This window comes from Sinohyriopsis cumingii, chromosome 11 (assembly GCF_028554795.1).
Source record: "Sinohyriopsis cumingii isolate HCF-2022 chromosome 11, ASM2855479v2, whole genome shotgun sequence".
Lineage (NCBI taxonomy): Eukaryota > Metazoa > Mollusca > Bivalvia > Unionida > Unionidae > Sinohyriopsis > Sinohyriopsis cumingii.
The window spans coordinates 90,118,370-90,126,567 of record NC_142971.1 but is presented as its reverse complement, the minus strand read 5'-3'; positions in this window follow the sequence as shown (position 1 = coordinate 90,126,567).

Here is an 8,198-nt window from a genome sequence, read left to right as displayed (position 1 = left end):
TTCTTCCACCATACCTTAGATAAACAAAAACATGTTTCCAATTTTAAAATTCTTTATTTTATACAGTAAATTCAGTCATCAGAACTGGCAATATCTGAAAGAAAAGGTGCACCAGCCAACTAACTCAACATCATCCATTTTACGAATGGTAGTCCGGATGAGAAGTACACAAAAAAGTGTGTGTGTGTGTGTGTGTGTGTGTGTGTGGTCTAAAAAGAAGTTGCCAATATCATATATATCTGAACATTCAAACTATGATAATTAAAGACTTGATCTTAACTTTTGGCCACTATATTGATGAAACCAGCATCAGTAAAACAACTCATTAGTTTCTAACTCATCAGAATTAGAATGAATTTCCTTTTTTGGAAAAAAAATAATTTTGGGGTCTTATATATATATATATATATATATATATATATATATATATATATATATATATATATATATATATATATATATATATACACACACACGCACACGCACACGCACACACACACACACAGTGTGACCCCGCTATAGCACACTCCATTATAACATGAATTTGGATTTATACGATCTTGGCATGGGTCCCAAAATTTCATATTCGTGTATTTTTCTCGTATGTTCATTATCACTTTGGTGAAGAAATCGAGCAGGTACATTGGATATATGACTTACAACTCGTTAGAGAATCGTTTTCGAAAATGGAGTTCACAGTGACTTTCCTTTTGGAAAATGGAATATTTTGTCCCAGATATCCTTTCATAGCAATGTTGACAGTGTCAAAATATGCCTTACTAACGGGTAAACAAAAAGGATGTACCAATTCGCGGTGAATGTGATAGGAATTTCCACCTTCCTGGTCAGTGGTCGTGGCAGAATCCACTTTGAAAGGAATGACACGTAGTAACTGCACGGAGGTGTGTCCCACAACATTTTACTCTACCTCATCGGAGTACACAAATATCAAATTGAGTCCTTCATTCAGTTTTACAGGAGATCCAAAAGCCTTATAAAAATCCATATTACTGTTGATCTCGGGCTCAGATTCTGTGCTACCATCAAACAAACTACAATTAAACCTGATGGACAACGTGTCGGTATCCTGACATTTCTTCAGTAGGCGACGAGCCACTTATATTGCTCATTCGTAACACTTTGTTGGCTCTGTTCAGGGCTTTGCCAAATGCTGCCATGAACCTGCTAGCAACTGAGTCCACCAAATATTCACCACTAAAATAATAGCCTGGCGGAAAATTTACAGTGTAGATGCTGAATGATGAATTGCTTGTGTCACCTGAAAAACCGATTTTATTCATCTCTTCTTGCAAGTGGACGTTCAGGATTTCGACCTGGAAAGTGTTTTGAGTTTCAGTGATGTTTTTCATTTGTGTAGGGTAAACCATTTCCACCAAAGACACTTCCCAATAGCCTTCCTGATCTAACTGGATGACCTGAGGTAATTTGGCCATGTAACAACACAAAGTATTGTTGGGAAACACCTCCATGGAACTGTCACAGGGTAACATTAAGTAAATTGGTTGTTGTTGTTCATAATTCCAGAGTACTCTTGCTGTCCGAGAGGTCATTCGAAGATAGAGGAGTGTCTGAAAGAGGATTGCTGTTGTTGGGGTGGTGACTGTTGGGAGGGTGACTTAAGCTGGACATAAGGCTCCCGTTGTTTCCGTTTGAGGAGAGGAGTAATTCAGAGAAGGATTGGAGAGAAGGTAACCGATGCAACTGCTAAGTAAAATGGTCCACAATTGTTTGTCTTCTTGTTGCAAACTCAAATTGGCAATGCCACACCGATGACACAATACACCACAAATATTTGGCAGAAAAATACGATTTGTGTTTTAGACACACGTTGTCTACACTAAACCCACAAGGGTAACTTTTGTAGATCTCTCAGAGAAGCACTCAGTGATGGAGTGGTCACTGCAGTGGTAGCGGACGCTGAGGCTGTGTTGAAGGACATAATGGTCACTTCTTTTATAGTCGATGACTTGCGAAGCGTTGATCCAAGAATCAAAACTGAGAGGATATCCTTTCCAACGTACTTTGTCTTCTTTGACACGTCGTTTTCCCACTTTACGGGTTCTTCGTTCGAGAATGCTTTCAATGTCGTACACTTCGTCCTCTTTTTTGGTCATGGTTGAAACTAGGACAAGTAAAACGTTCCTATTAATACTTTACCGTTCATGTCTTCCATTTTATAGACGGCAGGATGATGGCCACGCATTCGTCCAGTTACATGAAACAATTCGGTGGTCGAGTTGGGTAAGTAACCTTTGTCAATGTGCTCCCGATCTCCTGCTGAAAACACTCCACTTTTCTTGGGGACAGCCACCGTCGTGGACGCACCAACCAGTAGCACAAAAACGGTCACTTCGTTGTCGGAAGTCACTTCCTGGGGGTGAAAAAATGAATATCACATTTCTTTAATTCTTTTTGGAAAGTTTGGTTCAGAAATTCGGTGTCTATGTCGGTTTGCCATCGATTGCATTGTTTCAACACCAGTTTGAGGGCTCGCACAAATTCACTGCTCGATTTGAAAGTCAATGGAACGAACCAGGCAAATTTGGAAAAGACGATGACACAAGACAAATATTTGTAGCCACGATTGTAGGAGACCAAATGAGAGACAACGGCTAAATCGGCTTGTCATTGTTGATCGTTGCCATCCACTCGGGTACGACGTCTGGAAAATTTTTGTGGAATGATTTTGTGTAAAGTGACTTGTTTTCGTAACCATATTTGCACTTGAGGTACATGGAGACCCTTCATACGGGTTTTGGCAGTACGATGCAATTTCTAAACTCCTCCATAACCTGCAGGATGAGCTGGATTGTAGTAAATGACGGCTAACACCTTCTCTATCTTTTTATTAAGTCACCCACTCTTCGCTGATGCTTTTTTGTATGGGACGAGATGGTGGTTTGTGAACGGCTTTATGTGTCCAACGTGCAAAGGGAGTAGAAGTCGAGGGTAGTGGTGGTGGTGGGGGTGGTAAAAGGATGACTTTACACTTCTGGTTTCCCTTCTTTCTTTTTCACTTCTGTCAAAGCAGGAGTGGACATCATCTTTTTAACCCCAATCTTTTGAGTTCTTTTCATTGAGGAGTGGGGGAAGCGGTCAACAAGGACACTGAAATCTTACTAGGGATGGAGCTACTGACGGTGTTTGAAAGACTTTACGTGCCTCCTCTTCCTCAGGCGTCCGTTGGGCTGCATCTATCTTGACCACTGGGGGTGGTAATGCTGGTGGTGGTGATCAACTTTTCATCAGGGTATTAAAATTTTTCAGAGTTGGCAAAACTGTTTTGTCTGAAGATTTATGGCGAAATAGTTGCAGACTTTGCAACACTTCACCGTACCTTTGCAATTTTTCCATTTCGGACAAATCGATGAGATCCATCAACGATTGAAGATCGTGTTTTAACTGGGACATCTAGGTCATCGTTTGCAAGGCACTAAAGTCAGTTTTTGTCCTTCCATAGATTCCAAAGGTCACGTCTGAGATCTTTTAACCCAGAGGTCCCTTTTATATTGTTCCCAATAATCCTTTCAGCAAGGGTCCTAACAATATGGGCAATATTCCTCCATGTTGTACCACGATCTGCTTCATTTGACGGATGGGTATATTCTTTTGGATCATTTGGCGAAGAACGTGTCAATGTATGGCTAAGCATTCTTTATGATGTGGAGACAAAGGTATCGTGCCTTTCAAGACATTCAGGCAACATCCACACACGGTATTGACGACGTCTTCGGAGGATGTTTGAATGAGTTGTTTTCTTATGGGTGGAGGGGCTTTGGACACGACAGACAACACGTCCCAATGTTTGGCTAAACGAGGAGGAGGTTATTTCCTTTTCTTTCCTTTGGGGTTAGAAGAGGAATGGTTTCTGGGGTGGACTAAATTGGGACAATTCTTGCCTGGACAAATCCAGTAAACTCTGTAACATGCTCGATCTCTCTTGATTTTCGGGACGGGTACTTTGTGAGCATCTGCCACTGCAGTTAAAGAAGAGGAGGTTGTCACCGCTGTAGAAGAAGATTTTGGAGTGCGGGTTTCCATTATTTCATCAAATGAGGTAGAACGGCTGGCGTATTGGGTTTGGCAGGCATAACCAACAACGGACAAGTGGAAGATCATGCGACTACTGAAGACGCTGTCACCGTCTCTGCAGGTCGTGGTTTGCGAATGTAAGGTTGCGTCCTGGCCGAAGTACCTCTCTTGCGGGTAGAAGCTGTTTTTTTGGGACTTTTCTGGGAACTTTTTTCTGAGGCTGTGATCTGGTCTTGACACCGCTGCTCTTTTTCTTCTTCTGGGTCCGTTTGGCTTTTTTGGGAGTGGCTTTTTTCTTGGAGAGGACTTTGGGGGCATTGTGATCCCCTTTTAAGAGGAAGCGTATGCTGACACCTCCGAGAATGATTTGCTTTTGGGTTTGAGTGTCGATGCGAGGATCTGCCAGTTGCGTCAAGGCGACCTTGTTCTTCTCAAAAAAGCATTTGGTTTGATGTGGAATGTGAATGATGTCTTTCAGTAATTGACGTGCTGTCACCGTAAACCAACGTAAAACTACTCTGAGATTGGCTTCTAAGACATGAGCACATATTTGTGGATTATTTTGCGGCTGATAACGTACAAGGTACAAATCAATTTGATGAGAAGATCAGACTGAAGAGAAGTAAAGTTGACGATGTGTGAGACGAACAAAAAGTTTTTTTGTAAAGGGACATGTACACGTCAGGCCCTCCATCCTGATATCAGTGGTGAAACAGACGGGTACGAAATAGCAAATAATCGGGGGTGGTAGGTTTTAAAAGCACGAGTAAATAGGCGTGTGGGGTTTGAGTTGAATCGTCGTACACGAGTCAGCTGATTGTGAGATGGGCTTTACTTTGTTGAAACGAATTTTGAGCGATGTAAATGACATCGGCATTACGATGATGCCCTTTGTGGGTAAACCACAGCTTAATTTCTTCTTCGTCTTCTCCTAACATGTCGTCGAAGATGACCAGATGGGTTTGACTGGGGTCGGACAGAAGATGTCTGGTGTACACCGATTGCCACTCTTTGTAACACCACACGATACGTTGAGGTGGACGATCGATCAAATGATGTTTATGTCTGATCAAACATTTGACGAATTCGGTTTTGCCTGAACCGCTAGGTCCGGCAATTAACATGTTAAAGGGATGGCGAAGATACATGGACTCCAAATTGGTACGATCTTAGTGTTTGTTGATGACTTTGATAGTGGAGGAAAAGGGAACGGAGACAGTAGATTTAGCCATAGTGTAGGGAATGTCACCTTTGACAGGAAAGTACTGAATGGGGATACCCTAGCGACAATGGGACTTTAATGTTAAAATAGGGGGTTGTACCCTGGCGACAATGGAAAATTTAACATTAGAGAAAAAAGTTTGTACCCTGGCGACAATGGGAATTTAACATGGGGAATAAATCGTGGGACTGTTGATCGACAAGGGGAATTTAACATGGGGAATATATTTTGGGACTGTTGAGTGAGAAGGGAAAATGGAACAGGGTCGGGACCCTATTTTAATACGGTCCCGACCTGATGGGTCTATGAAACGGGAACATACGAAAATTGAAATAGGGAGGGGTCTCTATTTTTTTTTTTAAAATAAAAAATAAATTGGGGTAGGCAATGAAAGTCAAGATCTTTTCGAGACCTATGAATGGCTCTGAAAAGGGCCTTTGGTTTTATATTAATATATCCTTAATATTATATCGTGGATAAACACCCATGTATTTATTTATAGCTATAATCAGCTGAAATTCCTATGAAATCTCACTATCTATTTATACTACAACTTGTGGGTTATTCCTTTGGAAAATCCCACTATCTTTTTATAGCCTCAGCTTGAGTGACGTTCCTGTTTATGAACTCTAATACATATGTATAGCTACAACCTGTGGAAATCCCCAAGTCCATATTTATAGTCTCAAAATTTCCAGCGTCAGTGACGTCACTGTACTGAACATTAAGGGATAAATGGCTACAGTGTTGCGAGTGGCTGACCTGAATACGCGCTACTGTAGGTAGGTAGGTAGAGTGTATTTGACAGGGATAAAGTGAGTTTTATGGGAACAAACAGAGACCAATACACACACACACACACACACACACACACACACACACACAACGTACGCGCGCAGACATACGCACACACACACACACACACACAACGTACGCGCGCAGACATACGCACACACACACACACACTATAAAATGGATAAAATTAGTAACTACTTACAATATCAACTAGTGTGACGATCGTGGATAAATACCTATGTATCTATAATCAACTGAAATTCCTATGAAATCTCACTATCTATTTATACTACAACTTGTGGGTTATTCCTTTGGAAAATCCCACTATCATTTTATAGCCTCAGCTTGAGTGACGTTCCTGTTTATGAACTCTAGTACATATGTATAGCTACAACCTGTAGAAATCCCCAAGTCCATATTTATAGTCTCAAAATTTCCAGCGTCAGTGACGTCACTGTACTGAACACTAGGGGATAAATGGCAACAGTGTTGCAAGTGGCTGATCTGAATACGCGCTACTGTAGGTAGGTAGGTATAGTGTATTTCATAGGGATAAAGTGAGTTTTATAGGAACAAACAGAGACCAATACACACACACACACGCACACAACGTACGCGCGCAGACATTGCTCGCGCACACACACACACACCCACTATAAAATGGATAAAATTAGTAACTACTTACAATATCAACTAGTGTGACGATCGTGGATAAATACCTATGTATCTATAATCAGGTGAAATTCCTATGAAATCCCACTATCTATTTATACTACAACTTGTGGGTTATTCCTTTGGAAAATCCCACTATCTTTTTATAGCCTCAGCTTGAGTGACGTTCCTGTTTATGAACTCTAATACATATGTATAGCTACAACCTGTGGAAATCCCCAAGTTCATATTTATAGTCTCAAAATTTCCAGCGTCAGTGACGTCACTGTACTGAACACTAGGGGATAAATGTCAACAGTGTTGCAAGTGGCTGACCTGAATACACACTACTGTAGGTAGGTAGGTAGAGTGTATCTGATAGGGATAAAATGAGTTTTATAGGGACAAACAGAGACAAATACACACACACACACAAACACAACGTACGCGCGCAGACATACGCACACACACAGACAGAGGAAATAGGAAAAAACAAAACCAAACATAATATCCATACAAACGTACGCGAACGCATACAAACCCCAAATATACTATCCACACAACGTCGCTAACGCATAAAAACCCAAATATACTATCCACACAACGTCGCTAACGCATACAAACCCCAAATATACTATCCACACAACGTCGCTAACGTGTACAAACCCCAAATATACTATCCACACAACGTCGCTAACGCATACAAACCCCAAATATACTATCCACACAACGTCGCTAACGCATACAAACACCAAATATACTACCCACACTCGGGAGGAAGAAGAAAAAAAAAACCAAATATACGATCTACACAACGTACGCGAACACACACACACACACACACACACAGAGGGAAGAGGAAAAAACAAACCCCAAATATACTATCAACACAGAAGGGAGATAATACAAACCCCAAATAAACTATCTACACAAACGTACGCGAACGTATACAAACCCCAAATATACTATCTACACAAACGTACGCAAACGCATACAAACCCCAAAATATACTATCCATACAAACGTACGCGAACGCATACAAACCCCAAATATACTATCCATACAAACGTACGCGAACGCATACAAACCCCAAATATACTTTCCATACAAACGTACCCGAACGCATACAATTCCCAAATATGCTATCCACACAACATCGCTAACGCGGACAAAAACCAAATATACGATCTACACAACGTACGCGAATACACACACACACACACACACACACACACACACAGGGAAGAGGAAAAAACAAACCCCAAATATACTATCCACACAGAAGGGAGATAATACAAACCCCAAATATACTATCTACACATGGAAGAGGAAGAATACAAATCCCATACCTACTATCCACACGGAGGTGAGATGTAAATAAAATAAACCCCATATCTACAATCTACGCAGAGGGAAGAAATAAATAACCCAATATACACTATCCTCAAAGAGGGAAGAGGAAAAAGCCATAATATAC